The sequence below is a fragment of the Amblyomma americanum genome, chromosome 9, assembly GCF_052857255.1.
Source record: "Amblyomma americanum isolate KBUSLIRL-KWMA chromosome 9, ASM5285725v1, whole genome shotgun sequence".
NCBI lineage: Eukaryota > Metazoa > Arthropoda > Arachnida > Ixodida > Ixodidae > Amblyomma > Amblyomma americanum.
This window is the reverse complement of record NC_135505.1, coordinates 42,533,020-42,555,019: the sequence shown is the minus strand read 5'-3', so window position 1 is coordinate 42,555,019 and position 22,000 is coordinate 42,533,020.

Here is a 22,000-nt window from a genome sequence, read left to right as displayed (position 1 = left end):
TCTTTATAGTGATCTGATGTGGCGTCTTAAGGTTAGAACACACCTCTACGAGCCTATTAAACCAGCTGTCAAGCTAAGAGTGGGAAGAGTGGGGCGCGTCAAGGCATGTAATCGACTGAGTGAATTGAGCGACCCGTCGCTACGATACCCCAAAAATCGGGGAGCTGCCTGCTCGATCACTTTTGTAACATTGGTAACGCTGCCTGCAGCTGTAAAGCTCTTTTAGTTGCTGGCGGCCATGAATAAAAATCATTGCTCAATGTTGACGAAGTAGCCCTAGAAAAGGAGGTTCTGTAGCCCTTTCAATTTAAGTGGTTTTGAATAACCTTAGTGCAGAGCTAATAAAAACTAATGTGAGAAAGTGGCGTTAGTTTTTGAAGATTGGCTGTTTTAACATTTTCTCGTGGTTGTGTAAAATGCCAGCAATACGAATAATTATCAGAAAGTACCAGGCACTGTAGGTGCTAAAAGTATGATGTCATGCAACTGGAAATTATGATGCCATACAGGTGAAGTGCCTCCTCTTCAGTAGTGAAGAGGTCTGAAGAGAGCTTCATCGGTGAGGATGTCGCCACTGTCCAGATTTGGGGCTGTTCTTGTCTATGCCCGTTCAGCGTACATTGCAGAGCACAAGTATGTATCGAGTTTTCTAAGGTCTGTTTTTTTCACCTCTGTGTTGAGATCAGTGTGTTGCAATGTCCGCTTTGGACCAGAACGTTGATGGCATGTATTGGCATTCCCCTAATCAAAATAACGTGTGTGTCTCTTCTCAATATGTCGTCATCAGATAGCGCCACTTAATGCTCAGAAAGAAGCAGCGCTTCAGGAGGTCTCGGCTGGCCTCAGAACACCCACCAAGAATAACGAGGAATCTGAGACTCCCTGTACTAGAATGTAGGGAGTGTATGAATCCGATGCAAGCAACCAATTTTCTTTTTCTTGTTAGTGGTGGTTGGAACATTTCTCCTGTCATTTCTAAAATTTCGTGGTGATTTTTGGCAAGAATCATTAACAAGTTTTCTTAAAGCCGAGACGGAAAAAATGCAGAGTTGACAGCACAAAACACAGGGTGGAAGAAATGGGGAAACCTGCACCCTCATACCACGAGTTAGTCTAAAGCTCGCTGCTCAGCTCCAAGGCTAGACAGCAACAACGATCACATTGGCATAGCCTCAGCTCAGCCACTTTCTCTCTCTCCCTCTCTAGTTGCCTCCACACATGTTCTCGAGTCACTAGAGACCACCTTCAGTGCAGCCAGGCTTTAAAAACACCAATATGAAGTAATTGACTACAGTTCAGCTTTTTAAGGTGATATTACAGCATGAGAACAATGTTCTATATTTTTTCTAGCGCCCATCTCACATGGCCCTCTTCATAGACATTCGTAGCAGGATAACCATGCATCCTTCTACACTAATGCCGGTGTCACATGGCACTCCTCAGACACTGCTCCAGCAAAGGCATCTTTTTTCACTTGGAGAAAAAAAAATATGGTGTTATATAGTGCAGCTATGAATGCGCCTCAAAGATGAAACATTAATTTGACTTGACAGCTTCTCTTGTAAGCTTCTCTTCTGCGGCCTCTCACTGTACAACAAAAATAAAAACAGCTCTAATTTTTACACAAACCACACAGAAAGAACAGACATGACAGCGCCCTTCCTGACTTTTCTTTCTGTGGGGTTTGTGGAAAAATTAGCGTTGTTTTTACTTTTGTTACACAATGTTACACCAACAAGCCAAGCAAGAGGTACTGTTAAATGAACCTCTCAGTGTAGTTGGAATATTTTTACTGCCTCTAGACCTGAGTGCAAAATGAGCACCGTCTACTGCAAACTACTTCCGGGTCTGTTCAGTTATAGCCTGTGCTAAAAAAGCTAAAAGTGCTAAATGAAAAAAGGTGAATGTTCCCCATATAGTGTTACCTCGGTTATCATGTTGGTGAGTTCTGATTTTTTGTCATTTCACTTGCTTGGTGATGAAAATGTGCAAGTTCAGCATATAAACTTGCTCTAATACAGTTACAGGCAATTAGGAGTTTGTAGTGTCCTGTTTGATTCAGCCTTTCGGCATGCAACCTGATATCATAGTTAAACAAAGCTTGAAAGAAACTGCATATACTATGGACACCAGATGTTTGCTTGCGTCTTCTTTCAAATGATGCCTTAGACAATAATGTAGTTGGACCACCCCGTGATATTTGCTCTATGACTGGTAAATAATTTATAATTGTCTTTCTCTTTGTCGTTTCAGCATTGTCAACCGAACGATGGCTGCGACGTGTAGTTGCTTTTTAGGTCATGTGAAAAGCTGTAAACTGGTAATGTAACTGCTGATAGGGCATTTGTTGTCATTCCAGCTTTTCAAACAGGCTGTTTTAGGTGTTGTGAAATAAAACTGCATATCAACGTTTATATTGTAACCTTTTCCATGCCACAGCAGCCCTAAAGGCCCACTAGGCATCACTGCCATCATTCGGCTGATCAAGCCTAAACAACCTGAGGAAAGGAAGTGAAATTATAAATTATTTAAGGGGAGGCAAATACCATTTATGGATTCATGTATTCTAATGTCTAATGCAGCATTTAAAAAATATGTGACCAAAATTACGTGTTTATAGTCCTTGAAACTAAGTTTTTAGGTGATGCACATTTTACTGTTCTCAATTTGAAGAGGTAGAAGTGCTTAGTACTGCTTGCCTTCATTTTGTTGTTCTCTTTTCATTCATTGGTTGTGCCCTGTTTTCCTGTGTTATTTTGTGCTGTGTCATCGCGTAGTGCATCCCTTCTTTTTTTTGTGCATCACATCTCTTAAGTGTTTTTTTATGGCAAGCCTCATGACAAATGGCAGCTTTCATTTTTGCCTTCTCCTCTGACGGTGCTCACGGTACTAGACAAAATATAGTTCGCTGAAGGGCTAAATTCTAAATTGTACAGCATCATTTAGGTGCCCTCTTCCTTCTTTGCATATGTGATTATTGGTGATGCCTACTGTTGCCAAGAATCTTACATTGACACAAATTTGTAGGTCACAAGTGAAGGGCATGCTTTGCTCTCATGTAGAGTTTGTGCATTCGCAGTGTATAGTTTGTACATGGTTTCTTAGTTGGTGACTGACACAGTGGCCTGGTTGGTTGACTTTTGTATTATTATGAGGGGTTATAATTTGTTTTTAACTGCTGATGAGCGTTTACGGGAGCTTCTTATGCTTTCTTCAACAGTCATGTCTTTTTGCTTGCTTTAGTTAGGATACTGAGGCCGAAATGAGCGAGCATCTGGGGCCAAAATACCAGTATACCTTCGTGCCGTTTGTCAGCTTTCTTTGTGATGTGAATAACTGTGCAAGTAGGGAATAATTTCAGGTCTCAATGGTCCCTCATTTGCTTTTGCTTTTCAGCCTTTATGCCAGGCGTCAAATTTCGGAGGATATAGTGTCACAGCCTTCAACATTAAAGTAAGTAGCACAGTGTACCAGCAGTGACAATTGGACATTATAACTAAGCACCCCACCCTCACTTTATGAGCACACCAAAGCTGAGATCTGAAGGCAGCTTTGATGAGTATTGACACCTGAAGTTGTCTTGTTACAAGCATAATGTTACGGAATACTCGAAAAAATCATGTTTTTGCTTGCTCTCAAACTCGCTCAACGGCACATTCATTGTGAAAATTTGTATAACACTTGGAAAAAGCAGCCAGATAATTCATAGAATGTGAATGGTGTACGCCGGAATTCTACACTTGCAGCAAACTTGTGGGTCATATGGAGGGTTGTGTTAAGAAGTAATGAAGCATGGAAATTAAAATGATTATGGACACTTATTACCATTTCTTGGTCCTTGGCCCTGTAACGAAAAGAAACTAAAGTGCACCGAAGCCGCTGAAAACATCTTTTGGGAAGAAAGGGCATAGTGACTATGCTAATGACAATTTGACGATTGTGCAAAATTTCAAAATGTCCATCTTACTACTTCTTTTGAACGTGTACTCTCTAGTGTCACTTAAAAAGTGTAATGACAGAACTTGTCTCTAATTTTTATTTGCACTTCGGTTTTTTTCTCTCTTTATATTTGGTATTTCTTAACATGAACACAAAAGGTCATGCACTCTTGTATTACTTTGTATAGGGAAACAGTGGCAAGTCCAGTGTCTCTGCGTATCGGCCCCTCGTTGAACACTATTCTAAGGCACCAAGTTGTTTGCCTTGGACTGTATCAATAGCTCATGCGCTTCTAGCTCAAAAAATTTTAAGTAATGTTTCCTTCATTTTTCACAACAAGAAATTTGCTAACTAGGCAGCATGTTGAGGACACATTAGCTTTACTGCAGGTCAACCGGCATTGTTGCCTTGCTTGACAAGGGCATGGGAAAGAACTGTAATTCGAAAATTGGTCCTAGCAGTCACGGCGTGCTGTTTTAAACACTGGCAGTGCTCCAACTATATTTAATTTCAGTATTTGCTGCCACACATACTAATCTGCGATTTTCAAGGACGAAGTCTATTTTTTTTAATTATTGTGCAGTTAAAGTTGCAAATTCTCAAAGGCAAAGCAAGCAGTTGCCTTTTATACTTCACACTGCTATCAGAACTCACAACTATTGCATGACACCATCAATGTCAAGGTAAAACTCTTGTGTTGGTAGTCAACGAAATAATTTCTTACTTTCTTGCTTCAACAGATGTTAATGCATAATGCCGCTTTGAAGTGCACAAATGCAATTAATGTCATATTCTTGGCTGCGAATATGGCTAAAAATTGTTTACGCCTGTTCTTTTTCCTGTAGGTGTATATAAATTCAAGGTAGAGAAGGCAATGTATGACACCATGAAGGGAATCCCAAAAGATGCAGTATTTCACAAGAGGACTGCCACTACCAACTGGTCCACAGAAGCAGTTCTACAATGCAGTTCCAGTGGCAAGTGCTTAGTTGGTTCTGGGCAAAATTATGAGACATCATTCCAGCGCATAAAAATTGTCAGGTGTCCGTGGTGTCTATCCTCCTTCGTTCCTATGTTTTTGTGCGCTGGAGTGATGTTTCATAATTCACTGAAGTTAACAATGGATGCATTGAGAGGCAAGTGCTAGCTTTAGCTGGATTTATCTCAGAGGCATATACTCAATCTATCAGTGTAGGTGAGAATTATGACTCGGGTTTGTTAGCGGTTTATAGTATAAAAGCTACAAACAAAGGATAATGAAAACAAACAAGACGTGAACAAATAATTGTAGATGTGGTCTTCGGTTTGGTTTGGTTTGGTGTATGTGGTTTAACGTCCCAAAGTGAATCAGGCAATGAGGGACGCCGTAGTGAAGGGCTCCGGAAATTTAGACCACCTTGGGTTCTTTAACGCGCACTGACATCGCACAGTACACGGGCCTCTAGAGTTTGGCCTTCATCGAAATTCGACCGCCGCGGCCGAGATCGAACCCGCGTCTTTCGGGCCAGCTGCCGAGCGCCGTAACCACTCAGCCACCACGGCGGCAGTTGTGGTCTTCATGTGAAAGTTTATTTACAGAAGGTTAATTGATGGGTGCAGTTAGCTCGTGTGAGAAAAAAAGCTGCAGAGGCCTAGGCTCTATGTGCAGTTCGGCAGTGCATGATCAGTGAAATTACCCATAATGAACAACTTTTAGTGAATATTTCTCAAGCCATGGAAGCAGAAGGCTGACGGTACTTAGCAGTCATTTGCCTTGAAGCTTGGGTTTTATGTGCTGAGGCCTAAGTGAAGCTGATTCAGTATAGGCATTCGTGAGTGCCGCTACATTTGCCATCGTCTGTGAATCCTCTGGTTGTCTCTACTTAAAGACGAAAATTTTTATGATACACCCTGTAGCGATCACTGAAAGCATTTTGCATGAATTTAAGCTTGAATTAATGCTAGCTGGCCTATTGTTTAGCTCACAGATGCCATGATGAAAGTGACGGTTAGAGTCGGTCATGTAGCTCATATTGAGTCTTTTTTCTCTTGCCTTCTCTGCTCTCTTGTCTAATTGTTATGCATACAGTTTTGAAATCACGTTCTAACTTTGGCTACTTTAGTTTGCATGTAAAAAATTTTTTGCAACTTTTTACTCAAGCATAGGTGTGCTTGAGCTCTCTTTTGCTCGTTTTGCTGCGTGCTTTGTAAAAATAGTTTGTGGCATTGAACATGACAAAGCCTATCTCAGCTACTTTTTACACACTTAGCAAGGGCGGCCCAGTAGGGCCTTTAGAGATGGCTTGAAGCGGTGGTGTCAATACTTTGTTGCATACGTGTTGGGAGGAATCATGCGAGTTGTTTGTTATGTATATGTGTGGCAGTAAACTTTCCTCTTTTGGAAATGTCGCCGGTCTCTCATACAATGCCAGCGAAGCTTAAAGAATCCCACTTAGGTTAAATTAAATTGGAGCCCTCCGCTAGTGTCCGGAAGCCGTTATTGTTATCTGCCTTGCTGTGAGAAGCGCCTCTTGAAAATGATCTGCCTGCTTAGAGCGAGTCCAACTGGTTAAGCCTATTCACTTAACTCGTAAACAAACCGGAGATTTTGGTAACTGGAACCCTAATGTGTTGAAGCACAAAAAGAAGTGCATGTCACTGGAAGACAGGGAGTGCTGGGCACCGTAGTGGGATGTGCAAAGTACTCAGAATCTACTGTGGGTTTCGTAAGTGTGCAAGTGTCTGCAAGTGCTGCGCAGAGAGCTGCACCAGATGCTCAGGATGTGTACAGCAAGCTATACCTAAACAAAACTGATGTTCGCTCAGGCAACTTTGGTTTTACTACATTCAGTAGGAAAAACATTCTGGCAGTTTTTTGCACATCTGTTGCAGTATTACCAGTGCCAGTATTCAGAGCATCTTGTTTAAGGTTTCCTTTTGCATCATTAACATTCCAGCCTTGTCAATTTGTATGTGGCATTCTGCTTAAAATAAATTTCAGCAGTCTGATTTCCATGCTTTGCTGCCAAAATAAGAAAAAATGAAACGGAATGGCCTTCTAATTAGATGCTGCCTGCCAGTGCTTTACTGTTCTGCAACCAGTGCGCATGAAAACACTCAATACATGGATTTTGTCACCCTGAAATATACTCGCGTCAAATATTTTTTAATAGAACTAAATCTTATCTCCTTTTTCTGCCCATCTTTACGGCAGCTTCTAATCATTTTTCTAAATTCCTTAATTCGTCTTAAATTTTTTGTTTTCTGCAGCAGTAGAATTTTCAATTTAACTTGTTTCTATAGGTTACCAACTATTTGAATATCTGATCCTGGTATTGAATGAAATTACCCGAGATGCTAGAGTGCTCCTCATTGTCTCAGAAAGCTTGACTTTGTGTTAGAAGCACTGTCATGCTCAATATCAGCTGCAACGCCATAATATGATAGGAATTCAGAATATGATGCAGGCGTACCCAACTGTGGTGTAAATACATGCAGTTAGCTATGAATACAAAAGAAAAACACTTAACGAAATAATTCACACTTTCATTCACACAACATGTTGACGAACAGGAGAAAGGGCGGATGCACCTAAAAGCCTTTTTCGGCGTATTCTCCTTTGTCCGTGTTCATCGTCACACTGTGTGAATGAAAGTATGAAATACTAGGTCAACCAGCAACTTGATTTCAAGCAAATCAATGCGAGTGGGGTGCTTTATGTTAGTAGCATTTATTTACTATAACGGAAAAGACAGTTGATCTACTGCAGAGGCACTGCGAGTCGTATTGAACGTGTAGTATATGTTTGCACCACTGAGCTAAATTTAATGGCAACATTTGCTAGTTGTCTTTGCACTATGGTTATTATACTGTATTTCACACAAATTCGTGATTTTGTTCTGTTGTTCTTCAGCCATTGTGGCTACACAGTAGTAGTCAAGCTGCTGGCAGGGAAATGCAAGATTTTTGACTTGGTCGGAAAAGATGCATGCTACGATGGAAGAGGCCTCTAGCTTGACTGTACTGCCAATTTTGTCTACCAATAAACTAAGGATCCTTTTGAGAAAATGTGAGCATTTTTTCTTTCTATACATGCTTATTCTTGATCTTCGGCAAGAACACAAATGGTGCGGTTATGTGCATGCTCCAGCGTACAAACGTGAAAAATTATGACGATGTGAGTGTGTGCCAAACTATGCCTAACTGCGTGCAGGGGTCACCTGATGAAATGTTCGTGCCATTAAGACCAGCGCAGCGATATGGTGGATGCGAGTGCGGCTGTCTCGACATCAGGAGTGCTTGCCGTTTTACATCATTTGGCATGCGTTCGCAGGGATCTCCTAATTTTGCTCACTATAGTATGTCCAAACTTACAGCATCTCTATCAAGACATTGTACAGTACACAAACCACACCAAATCGAATGGTATACCGACCACACCAGGAAACACTAAACCAAAGCACACCAGAGCCGGTATCAGACAACCGGGTCACAGCACAGAACACCAGACCAGAACACACTAAAACACACTACGCCACATCAGGACCCATGTCTAAAATCCCGGTCTGAACGGACCACCGGACACGGTTACACCAGAAAACACTACACCGGGTCACACCAGATCCCGTGTCTGAAAAGCCGGTTTGGTCTAAACACCAGAAACGGCCTGCTGTTTTTTCGACTGGATATATTGCATTTCTTTGAATTGTGCCTATGAACTACTGGCAACGTATTGATTCCTTTATATATAATTTTGATGCATAGTTTTTTGTTCAGATGTACTTTTATTTTGAGCGCTCTACACAGAGTGAGTCCACTGTAGATAAAGTTGTGACTTCGAAATTGCCTCGTGTTGCGTTTGAATTTGAAGACCTGAACGCCTCATTATGCACAAATGTACTTGAATGAGGATTCGCTGTAGATAATATCTAGCCTACTACAAGAAGTTAGCACAAGCATTAGCCTTTCTGTGCATAGTGGCAGCTGACGGCTATGTGCTTACATCGCTTATCTATCTCTAGACTACCATTTTGTCATCTTTCAAGGCGGCCTTAAAGTAATGGGTTCACTTTTTCCCCTTATCTAATTGTTTGGGAACATATGCCATTGAGTCATGCATAAAAGGAAGTTAACATGATGATGCAAAGATGGGCGTATGGAAGAAAACAAAGAATTCTGTTATCGTTAGGCTGAGTCACACCACTGTGTGAATCACAGTGGTCTCTTTGGGTCGTGTGTATGATCCAGTTCTACAGGCTTCTGATTTTTTGTTGACTTGCACATGGTTCCTCGAAGAGGGAGTTTTAATAAAGATTTATTGTATGGTTTTCATGGCATAGTTCGCTTTGTATATTCTGTATAATCTATTTCAGACAAAAAAGCTAGCCCTCATGGGGGTGACATAGCTGATGAGGCTACAAAACTTATTATGAGGACTGTAGTGAAGATTCCTGTGGCCCTCATGTGCACATTGTAGGGGCGAGGCAAACAACAAGCATTTAAGAACCTACGGCTGTACAGCGCAACCCAAGCAGCATAGTTTTATTGGTCCGAACAAGGCAAATCATCAGTGGCTAATTAATGCTTCCATGATTGGCAAAATGCTGCACACAAATCAAAGTCCGTGCTTGGATGTGGTGACAAGCCAACCATTGGCCATTTTAAGGAAGGCCAAGCTTAGAAAATCATCATAAATGCCTTGGACCATGATAAGGCCTGCAGTCTAACACCATGCTAAATCCAATCTTGTTTTTTTTTTACTGTAGGCATTCGTGTTGTCCAATTAATATTTTAGCTTTTTTCTAATGCCCATTTTTCAGCAACTGCTGCTGTTTTTAGCTCCCTGTATTATTCTGAGATTTTTTTATTTGTACAGAAGCAGTTTGCTGCCAACACTTGCCAAATTTCTCAAATATATACAATCCCTTCTTGATGATGACAGTCTCAAAAACACCAATATTCCCACTTGACAACATAGTGTGAAATGCAGCAGTATAGCAGCTGAAAGCTTCGCTGCATAAAGACTTTTGTAAATAAAGTTGCGAAGTGCTATTTGGACCTGGCCTCCATGGGATTGCACATTTTTGTAAATCTATCAAACTTACATGCATCTCCTTATTGCTTGGCGTTTACAGCGCTATTCAAATGTGGTGAGGCAGCATGAATTCAAAAGAGGCTAGAACACTTTGTTGGTAAATGCATTTCTTTCATGCTGGAATTTCATGCCACAGTTGCATTTTGTATTCTTACTGCTGAACTGAATGCCAGCAATCTGCAGCAACTTGAGCTGCGAGAGACAGTGCATGAGACTTCTTGTATCTCGTTGAGGGATGTTTTTTCAGATAAGCTAGAAAAACAAACATGACTGCGAACACTGTAATCAAACTTCGTGCCGCGTCTCTCATAGCCTGAGTCGCTTTGGGACGTTAAATTCCCATAAACCATAAATCATAAGCTTTGTGCCATATAAAATTGACAATCCCTGGGTACAAAAGGCAAAAGGGACTAAAAGAAACCATAAAAAAGGCCCTTGTGCATTCAACAGCCCTGTATAAAGGCAGTCACAGACATTGAGGTCCAGAAGCAGACTTGCTGCAATGCTGCAACAACGAACGAGGCATAACCACCTATTTCTATATTTGCAATTCATTAGTTTGTATACCTGCAATAGTAATCTTCTCTTTACGTTCTTGAACATATGAATGCCTGCACATCCGTAAGGAATATTGTTTTGTAATCTAGACACAACAGATGAGCACTACAAAATGCACAGCCGTATTCAGGTAAAACATTTGCTTCATTCATTTATTTGTCTATAAATAACAGCCATTTTGCACGCTGGATGCAGCCAGTCCGGCTTCGCGGCGCCTTGCGCTCCGGCCCCTTTCCTTATCTCCCGCGAACATTAGCCACCTTTTGCTGGCATCTGCGACGTAGCCTTCTGTCGTGTCAAAGAGACTGTGTGCAGCACCTGCCGAAACAAAGTGCATGAGCACCGATGCTATAAAATGAATGCAAACATCAAAACCAATTGGCAATAAATAACCCTTCAGGAGAAACAGATACACAGCAACCTGTACAAAATGCTTCATTAAAGAAAAAAGCTAAAACACGAACTGCGGTTGCAGAACACAAGCTTAAGGGTTGTTCATGTAAAGCACTGAAAGAAAAATAAAGTGAGTCAGTGTTAGACATTTACGAAAAAACTTTTTGATACTGTATAAACTCGTGTAAGAGCGGCAATTTTTTTAAATTTGGGGGAATTTTAAAGGTGCGGCTCATACATGAATTAGAAAAAAGTATAACCATATTTTTCTCAATTATCTAGTTCAAAACGAGGTGCACCCCATATATGACTGTGGTCCTTACCCGAGATCATGCGGTAATTAGAATGCCATGGGGCTGGTTCTGCTGGTGTCATATTGTAACGAAGACAGAACCGGCCCAGATCACGGTCTCAGCGAAGTCCAGCGCACAGCCGGGAACTCACAAGATGGCTGTCCGAACCACACACACACTTCGTCTTTGTCCACCGGCACACGCACACTTCGTCTTCATCGTCGGCGCGCTCCCATGAGCACGCGCCATTACCCCCTCCATCAAGGCGGCGGCCCGACGCCGGAAACGAACACGGACAGCAAAGGTAATGTTCGGTATAGACGGCGGACGGCAGAGAATACAGAGAGCTGTTAAGCTGGTAAAGCGGCGGGTTGCAGCCTGTCATGGTAGGGCTTCATGCGCACCACGTGGACAGTCTCGGTCGGATGGCGCCGACGTGGTGAGGAGGTCGTGTCCCGCGGAAAAACTTCGTATGTGACATCACTTATACGACGAACCACCGCGTACGGACCGAAGTAGCGTCGGAGGAGCTTTTCGGAGAGTCCGCGGCGGCGCACAGGTGTCCATACCCATACAGAGTCGCCGGGCTCGTACCGAACGCATCGGTGTCGGAGGTTGTAGCGACCAGCGTCGAGTTGTTGTTGATGTCGAATCCGGCACCTTGCGAGTTGGCGGGCTTCTTCAGCCCGCTGGATGAATGAGTCAACGTCAGCGTAGGGACCGATGTCTCCGTCGTTGTGAGCAGCGGGTAGCATAGCATCCAGCATGGTAGTGACACACCGTCCGTAGACCAGCTGGAAAGGTGTAAGACGGGTAGTCTCCTGTTCTGCCGTATTGTAGGCGAAGGTTGCATAAGGAAGAACTTCGTCCCACGTACGATGCTCAACGTCGACATACATAGCAAGCACATCTGCAAGCGTCCGGTTGAGGCGTTCAGTCAAGCCGTTTGTTTGGGGATGATAGGCTGTTGTCTTCCGGTGACTGGTGTGGGTGAGTTCGAAGAGAGATTGCATTAATGCCGCCGTAAAGGCGGTTCCACGGTCCGTGATGACGACTGATGGCGCACCGTGACGCAAGACGATTGATGTCATAAAAAACTGAGCCACTTCTGCAGCACTAGCGTGGGGGAGCGCCTGTGTCTCGGCGTACCGCGTTAAGTAGTCCGTCACCACAACAATCCATTTGTTCCCTGAGGAAGACAATGGGAATGGGCCCAGCAAGTCCATGCCCACTTGTTGGAAAGGTGTTGTAGGCGGTGAGATGGGCTGGAGAAGCCCTGCGTATTTAACTGGTGGTGTCTTTCGTCGCTGGCAGTCACGGCAGGTCTTCACATATTGCTGGACTGATGAGAGCAACTTTGGCCAGTAATACTTCGCACGAATACGGGCATACGTCCGCGTAACACCCAAATGGCCAGCCGATGGCTCGTCGTGGCAGGCGTGCAAGATTTCTGGACGGAGTTCCGATGGCCCAACCAGAAGAAAGGTTTCCGTGTTATGGGCGAAGTTCCTCTTGTAAAGGACGCCATCTCGGAGACTGTAGGAACCCAAACCTTGAACGAAAAGCCGCGGAACAGCGACGTTAAGGCCCTCCAGATGCTCGATGAGCGGACGCAACTCTGAGTCTGCCCGTTGACGCCGGGCCATATCGGACGACGTGACGAGAGCAAAAAACGGGAAGTCGTCCTCTGTTTCGGCCGGAGCAACGTCGGCAGGTGCACGTGACAAACAATCGGCGTCATTGTGCTTACGGCCGGACTTGTACACTACCGTGATGTCGTATTCCTGGAGGCGAAGGCTCCATCTCGCAAGCCGTCCCGAAGGGTCTTTGAGATTGGCTAGCCAGCATAACGAATGATGGTCACTGACAGCTCGAAACGGGCGACCATGGAGATATGGTCGGAACTTGCTAATCGCCCACACTACCGCAAGGCATTCCTTCTCTGTGGTAGAGTAGTTTGCCTCTGCTTTCGAGAGGGAGCGGCTGGCGTACGCTATGACTTTCTCGTTGCCATCCTGCCACTGAACGAGAATAGCGCCGAGACCAACATTGCTGGCGTCAGTATGAATTTCAGTGGCAGCTCGTTCATCAAAATGGGCGAGTATTGGGACCGTTTGTAGGCGGCTGCGTAGCTCGTTGAAGGCAGATTCCTGATCATCATGCCACACAAAAGATACATTGTCTCTAGTAAGCATTGTAAGGGGCTCGGCAATTGTGGAAAAGTTTTCAACGAAACGTCTGTAATAGGCACAGAGGCCCAGAAACCTACGAACTGACTTTTTGTCGGTTGGGCGCGGGAACTGTGTCACAGCGGCAGTCTTCTCCGGGTCAGGACGGACTCCGTCAGCGCTTATCACGTGACCAAGAAAACTGAGCTCTCCGAAACCAAAGTGACACTTTTGTGGCTTTATCGTCAACTGTGCCGAACGGAGCGCCTGTAACACCGTTCGCAGCCGGTTGAGGTGTTCCTCGAAGCTAGGAGCAAAAATGACAACATCATCAAGGTACACTAGGCATGTCTGCCATTTCAGCCCAGAAAGAACGGTGTCCATCATGCGTTGGAAGGTTGCTGGCGCAGAACAGAGTCCAAAGGGTAGCACTTTGAATTCATAAAGGCCGTCAGGTGTCACGAACGCTGTCTTCTCACTGTCCATTTCGTCCACTTCAATCTGCCAGTAGCCATTCTTAAGGTCGAGTGAAGAAAAATATTTAGCGTCACGCAGTCGATCCAAGGCGTCGTCGATACGTGGAAGGGGGTAAACGTCACGTTTCGTGACACGATTCAACTTCCGATAATCGACGCAGAATCGCAAGGTGTTATCTTTTTTCTTCACCAATACCACAGGCGAAGCCCAGAGGCTCGTGGACGGCTGGACTACGTCGTCTGCAAGCATTTCTTGCACTTGGGATCGTATAGCCTCCCGTTCCACCGGCGACACTCTGTACGGGTGTTGGGATATGGGGCTAGTCTCCTCGTTGACGATGATGCGGTGTTTGGCTACCGGGGTGCGCCCTACCTTTGATGTCGTGGCGAAGCACTCTGCGAAATCGTGAAGGAGCTCTAACAAGGGCTGCTTCTGACCCACCGACAAGCCGGGATTAATGTCCACGGTAGACAGAACGGTTGCTGCATCGCGTCCGTCCGGCGACGGTAGCTGCAGAGCACATAATTCTGCGGGCTCAACGGAGTCGGTAACGTATGCGACGGCCGTTCCTTTCGCAATAGGCTGGAACTCTGTTCCGAAGTTGGTGATCAAGAGTGTCGCAGAGCGATCCCGTAAGCGAACAAGCCCTCTTGCAGCGCAGATTCCTTTCTCGAGTAGAAGGCTGACGTTTCTCTCCGCCACAACGTCTCGATCACCGGGCGAGTCACTTTGCACGGGGACCATCATGCTGCACCGCGGAGGCACCGTCACGTCATCAGCAGCAATACGCAGGGCGTGTATCCTGGAGTCGTCTGGGTCGGCTATTTCAATTGCTTGCGTCGGCGAAAACGTCACGCGCGGCTCTTGTAAATTGATAACGGCGCCGTTAGCTTGTAAAAAGTCCAGGCCGAGAATGACATCGCGCGAACAAATCCGTCGATTGTAACTCTCCCCGTACACCGGCCAACAGGGGTAATTAGGTGCCCACCAGCTGTGCGAATCTGAGGCCCAGTCCACGCGGTTAAAACTTTCCTCAGTTCTTTTGCTAGCTCGTTGCTCATAACCGAATAGTCCGCTCCCGTATCAACCAATGCCGTAACTGCTAAATCGTCGATATCGACCAGTAAGTCCGAAGCTGCACATCCTTTGTGATCGTCACGTGTCCTCGTTTGATAGCCGTCGTCTGGTCGGGAACGCGATGGAGGATGTTCGGCTGTTCGCTCGTCAGCGGCCTTACCTCCGCAGGCCGCTGGGTCTAGTTTCCCCGGCGAGGACTCGGTGAGCGGCTGAAACGGCTTGTCGAAGGACGGGGACTCGGCGAACGATAGCGGGTAGAGGTTGGTGGGCGGTAGTCAGGGCGAGGGAAATCAGTGTGAGTGTGATCCTGGCGCGTTGACAGGTGCTCCTCAGTTTCGCGGGGCCGTTCGCCATTGGGCGGACAGAGGACTCGCGGATGAAATCCGCGAATTCCAGCTCGACGATAGGGGCACCACCGCAAGATATGGCCAGCCTCACCGCAGTGGTAGCAAAGGGGCCGCTGGTCAGGTGCCCGCCACACGTCCGTCTTCCGCAGTCTGGCCTCGGGCAACACAGGGACAGGCGGGGGCCGCGGCTGGAAAGCAGATGCAGATGGGCTTGTGCTCCAAGGGGCGAGGTCGCAGTTCTGTCGGAGTACCGACGCGTACGTCTGGCGCGGGGGCGTCGGTGTAAGGGCAGCAGGGGCAACAGGTTCAGGGACCACCTGCTGCACTTCCTCTCGGATAATTTGTGCTAACGATGGGCACTGCGGCTGCGACTGGGCAGAGAGGCGCATTTTGTGCAGCTCTTCTTTGACGATAGATCGAACCAGCTCCCGAAGGGTGTCAGTGGAGTCGCTGGAGGCTGGCGCAAAGTCGGCAGTTGATACGGTGTTCACGGCGCGATTGTAATAGCGGGCGCGTTGTTCCAGGGTCTTTTCGACGGTAGTGGCCTCCGATAGAAACTCCGAAGTGGTGTTAGGTGGGTTTCGCACAAGCCCAGCAAACAGTTCTTCTTTTATCCCGCGCATCAGGTGGCGCACTTTCTTGTCCTCGGCCATGTTTGGATCCGCCCTTCTGAACAGTCGTGTCATGTCCTCATAATACATTGCGACGCTCTCATTGGGTCGCTGGTTCCTTGATTGCAGCGCCGACTAAGCTCGTTCCCGACGGTCGGTGTTGACGTAGGTCGCCAGCAACTGGCTACGGAACCGTTTCCAAGAAGGAAACGTTGTCTCGTGGTTCTCGTACCACGTCCGCGCCGAGTCGTCAAGAGCGAAGTAAACATTGTGCGGCTTCCGCTCCGCATCCCAGCCGTTGTACCTGGCAACGCGCTCGAACTGGTCAAGCCAGTCCTCCGCGCCCTCAAACACTTCGCCATGGAAGGTCGGCGGCGTTCGCGGCTGGAGGACCAGGAAATGAGCAGCTGAGTTCTTGTTGTCAGCCATAGCTGCCGCGTCTCCGTTGTTAGCCATAGGTGCCGCGTCAGTCCTGCGCGTCGCAGCTGGAGCCCTGGTCCTAGGGGATAACGGTCCGTACTCTGGTGACTGACCTTGGATTCGGCGGCTCGTACTGCGATGAATCGGAGTCAAATCCGTGTTCATAGAGAGCCTTCGGGGCACGTAGATGTTGGAAAGTACCCCGCACCTCCACCAAAAATGTAACGAGGACAGGACCGGCCCAGATCACGGTCTCAGCGAAGTCCAGCGCACAGCAGGGAACTCACAAGATGGCTGTCCGAACCACACACACACTTCGTCTTTGTCCACCGGCACACGCACACTTCGTCTTCATCGTCGGCGCGCTCCCATGAGCACGCGCCAATATGTATACGCGCCTTGCCTGTACCACCACGCTAAGCATTGCAGCGACAATCACAAGGGCAGAGGATTTTGTGCTGTGCATTCTGAAAAAAAATTTTCAGTCCACACTCTAAGTATCAGCACAACCATGCACTTGGACATTTTTGGTAAAGCTAGGACACTCTGCATACACAACGCTTGATCCTTTACTGATTAATGCCAATATACCAGTAAGCAGGTACTTCAACGTGGAGATACACTTGATGCCACAACACTGAAACTGACATCTGAGGTAGGTTAGCCAGCACGTGGCAGATATGTAATATAAGGACAAGGCCAAAAAGCCTGAAAACAGAAGTGCTACATCTTTGGAGCTTTTTTCCACTTCCTTGTTCTGTTCTGTCACATTACATCGAAGTACAACGCTTATGCACCTGCCATGAAAATTAGCAATAGAAGAAATATTCATCGCACCCCGGTTGCAATTTTTCCGCGATAAATTTTATCAGAGTATGCATAAAATTCATATTATTTTTAGACATACCTTTTAGATTAAAAATTATAAGGCTCCTTCCTGTAAAAGCCCTAAAGACAGTAATCACCTTCAATGCAAACTTCCGCAACAGCTTCAGCAGCATGCAGTGCTGAATGAGACTGTGTCGTTTAGTCTCTACATTGACAACACATACAGTTGTACCAAGATATATGGCAATTTTATTTAAAGTGCATTCATCCTCCATACCGCCGCCACACAGTAGCGGGCCCTGGCGTCAAGTGGATTTGCGTTATGTGCAGCGCCCCAATCACTAAACTTCCTCTTTGCTACCTGCATGGCTCCCTGCGAGCGTTATTTCCGCTCGCTTCCAGTCTTACGAGTGCGGTGTTAAAAATGCGATTTTCAGAAAACCAATCTGCAGGCCTAGTTTTGTATTTGTTCACTGGCACACACGCTATTATATATAGTTCTTTCAGTACCTCGTGAGCGCGGTGATAATCCAAAAACATTTTTTCACATTACGGTTCGGCACACGTAAAATTTTCTAGGGCTATATCTGTTTTTATATATATACATTATGCATAACATTACCCTTAAATTACTGTGCGACCCCAGACCGGCAAGAGCGGGGTCTATAGTGATCGTGCCGTCACTACTTTTTCTTCGAGAGAGCTTGCAACTTTGCAACATCAACTACTACTTCGAATGCATTAATCCATTCCCGCCAACTGCACAGTGGCGATTGCAAACTCCGCCAGCTCAGAAGAATGAAAAATAAGCTGGTTTCAGCTTCCATCTCGCTGTCTCCATACTTAAAATAAGTATAGCATTGGCACATGGCGTGTTTACACTAAGTATAATTTTAGGCTTACCTTTCTCAACTACAGACGAGTTGGCCACCCGGCCAACAAATCCGCCACGAGGCACGTCGTCGGAGGAACGTCGGTCGTGAGTAGTCGAAGAATTGCAATCGCGCAGAACTGTTACAAAATGTTCAAACTTGCAGATTATCGCAGGGACGAATACAGCGAAGCTACTAAAGACTGCAGCACTGCAACCGCTGCAACAGACCGCAATGACAGAAGCAACACTTGCGGCTCACAGGGCGGATGGATACAAAATCATGCTGAAAACAAACTTTTTTATGTCATCTTTACATGCACAAATTACATTTATCCGTGGGAAATATGTGGATGTTATAATTACTCAATTTTCGATCAGATACAGGTGATTTCATGAATGCTAGGTCTGAATATTTTGGGGAACTATTTCTTTCATCGTTGTTCTTCGCAGGCCTAGCATAACGCGGCCGTCCACACAACTCGAAACAGGCACCAGAAGAAAGTGCGCGCAAGGAACGGCGAAATAAAAACGACCCAAGGCAGGCAATCCCCCACAGCGTACATATATATTTAGCGCGGGTAGTCTACGCATTCAGGGAATAGAACATGTGTGATCGAGCATGGTGGCCAAAGAGCTGCCAAGCCATCTGACCAATGATCGTGCTGATAAGTTTCATTCAGCATGGTATCCAAGCTTTTTCCTATCAAGGAAGCAGGGTGCTGTCCAAGTATGATGGTCATCGAGAGCATTCCAAGCCGTGTCCAATGATAGGCTATCGGCCACTGCTGCTTGGGAATTGTTGGTGAGTACATGTGATTCTTCTGAAGGTTATAGACATTTTGTGAACACACCATCTAATTGCAAGAATAATCTGCTTTCAATCCACGTGGAATGATTTTCAGCACTTCCGTTATTAATTACTGAGTTGGCACCCAATTTTAAAGTACTACAGTTACCAAATTTTTGCTTGTGTGTTCTCTTTTTTCACACCATACGTTAGACATTCATTACATGTATGACCGCTAAATAAATTATATTTGACTTTCTTCTTGACGCTGTTTTGGTTTCATCATTCGAACGATGACTGGACGTGTAGTTGGTGTTTAAGTCACATGAGACATAAAAAAATCGGTTGTATAATTGCTGATAGGTCATCTTTTGTCATTTCAGAATATGTAAGAGGCTGTATTAAATGTCGTAATTAATTATAACTACATATCAGCGATTGTATTACAGTTTTTTATTTGGATCATGTGACCAAAACATCAATTTGACGACAGTCGTCGTTCGGTCGATGAAACCGAAACCGCATGAGGAAAAAACTCAGTTATAAATTATTTTGCGCTTGTAGGCAAATACCACCCGGTAATCCATGTATTTCATTATCTAATGCATCATTTGACAGGAGAAAACACGCAACAAAATAAAGTTAGGTGTCTGTAGTTATTTAATGTCTCATGCACCTTTCGGTTATATTTATTAGGATATTTATGTTCATTATGGCTAAGGATGTTAATAGCAAAAAATTTGCTAATATTTGAAATATTACACAATGCAGCATCGCATACTGTTATGAAGCATTTCCAGGAAGACGTGAATAATACTGGGCAAAGTGATTTTTATCCACCATGCTCATTATCAGTTTGATATATGTGTTTATTTTTTCACTTTTACAGCTGCTCTACAGCGCAGTCTAAACAGCCACCATGGAAGGTATTAACATCAGAGTGGCTGCGTTGCTGCGGGGGACAAGAGATAGGGATGGCCGTCTAAAAGCTCGAGTTAAGGAGGTGGACCCTTCACCCTAGTGACTGGGACTTCGTGAACAAGAATGCCCAAAATGGGCTCCGAATGTCATGGAAAAACAAATAAATAATAAGAAACATTCTTACTTGCATTGTAATGTCAGATATGTGGAATGTAATTTCAGTAGTAATATGTACACAAAAAATAGTGATGTGAACAAAGCCTCACTGGGTTGGCAAGGTGGGCCTGAAGTCCAATTGGGTCGGTGGGCCCAAAGACATACACTTATGTGTTCTATATGGGTTACCATTGTTGACTTCCCAGAAGTGTCCTCTAAGAAGCCGACTGGGCTGTTCTGGTAGACCCTGTGGGGACAGCATAGTGGACTATGCACGGGTAGCCGAAGTGAGGCTTGAATAGGGTAGCCCAAGTGGGACCAGAACAGGCGAGCCCAAGGGAGCCCGGAATGGGCTAGCCCAAGGAGATCCAACGCGCAGCTGCGTGGTGGTATGTAGTAAGCCAACTGGGCTGCCCTTGTGCCCCCCCCCCCCCCCCCGATGCCGAGTTGCAAATCCCGCACATATCCCACGTCGACGCCTATGGGCAGCCCGTGCCTTGACCACAACGACCCGCAATTCAGAGCTCCATTTGTGCTACTGGGGTAGGAACAAAACGTATCGTATGAAAATAAATGAGTTTGGAAATACAGTATCCTTTAGCGCACATATTAGGGCTTTAGATGGACGAGATTGAAAACTGCTTGTTGTACACTCTAAAAAATGGTGTCATTTTAGTCTTTTTGGGGGTAAGCCACTTTTCGCTGAGCTGACACCTTTATGAGGGTAATATTAAGATATTTGCTCGAGACGAAAGTTTTAGTCCTCCACAAACAGTATAAACCTTACACTTCCTCTGGATACACCTTGATAAGCACTAAGTTTACGTTGGCCAAGACTATTGTTACACCTTTTCAGAAAGACTGTTTTAGTCCACGACAAACAGTGCATTCAATCTTTCTAGTGTAAAATTACGTTTAGAAAGGAAGTGTAATTTTGTGCTTCCCAAGATTATAGTTAAAGCTTCTCAGAAAGGCTATATTTTAGCCCAAAGGGCTTAACGTTTACTTTCACAGCAGGGTAAGTTTATGCCATCAATACCAGTGCAATGTTAGGCTGTCTATACAGTATTGATACAGTTTTTGAGGAGTATGTTTTATTGCATACAGCGTAACGTCCACAGCAGCATAAACCAATGCTCTTAAGACCAGTGCAACCTCAAGCGACCTAAGAGAAATGTTACACCTTTATGAGAAACATATTTGATATTTTTAAAGGGGGTGCAATGAAAAAGACGATAGTGCGCCACCATCAACGACGACACAGAGGTTCGGCCGGCCTCGGCGACCGGCTGCCGCACGCGTTGGAGAGCTCGAGCTCGCTTTGGAAGTCCGTTCTGGTGCCGCCGCCTCTTTGTCAGTTTGCGCAATGGTTATGCCGCCAGCCCTTCCAGCTCTACAATGAACCTGTATTCACTTGGTGGAGGTTCGGTTTCCCGTCCTCGTACCACCCTGGACCGCCCCATGCTATCCACCCCCGCTATGCCCGCTCAGCCCGAAGCCAACCACCAAGCCGTGTAGGTGCCCCCACCCCGTCATCTGCTCCGGTGCCATCCGGAAGCGAGACCCCATCGTCTTCAACGGGCACTGCGATCAAGATGTTGAAGACTGGCTGGTCTCATACGAGCGGGTGAGCCGCCACAACAACTGGGACGATCGCATGAAGCTCACCAACGTCATATTCTATCTGAGCGATGTCGCCAACCCATGTTTTCGGAACCACAAGGATGATATTCCAATATGGGCTACTTTAAAGACAAAGTTTGCTGAAGTTTTTGGCCATCCCGCAGTACAGAAACTTCGCGCTGAGCAATGTTTGCGCGTTCGGGCCCAGCATGCGGGTGAGAACTTCACCGCCTACATCGAAGAGGTGCTCGATCTTTGCAAATGTGTCGACCCGTCTATGCCTGAGGCCGACAGGATCATGCATATTATGAAGGGAATTGACGACGACGCTTTCCACATGCGTCGTGTCATTGCTGAACAGGTCGACGACATGCTGCACCACTGCGATATCCAGTCCTCTTCTAGTCCTTGGTCGTCGCCCATCGTGCTCGTCAAAAAGAAGGATGGTTCGATTC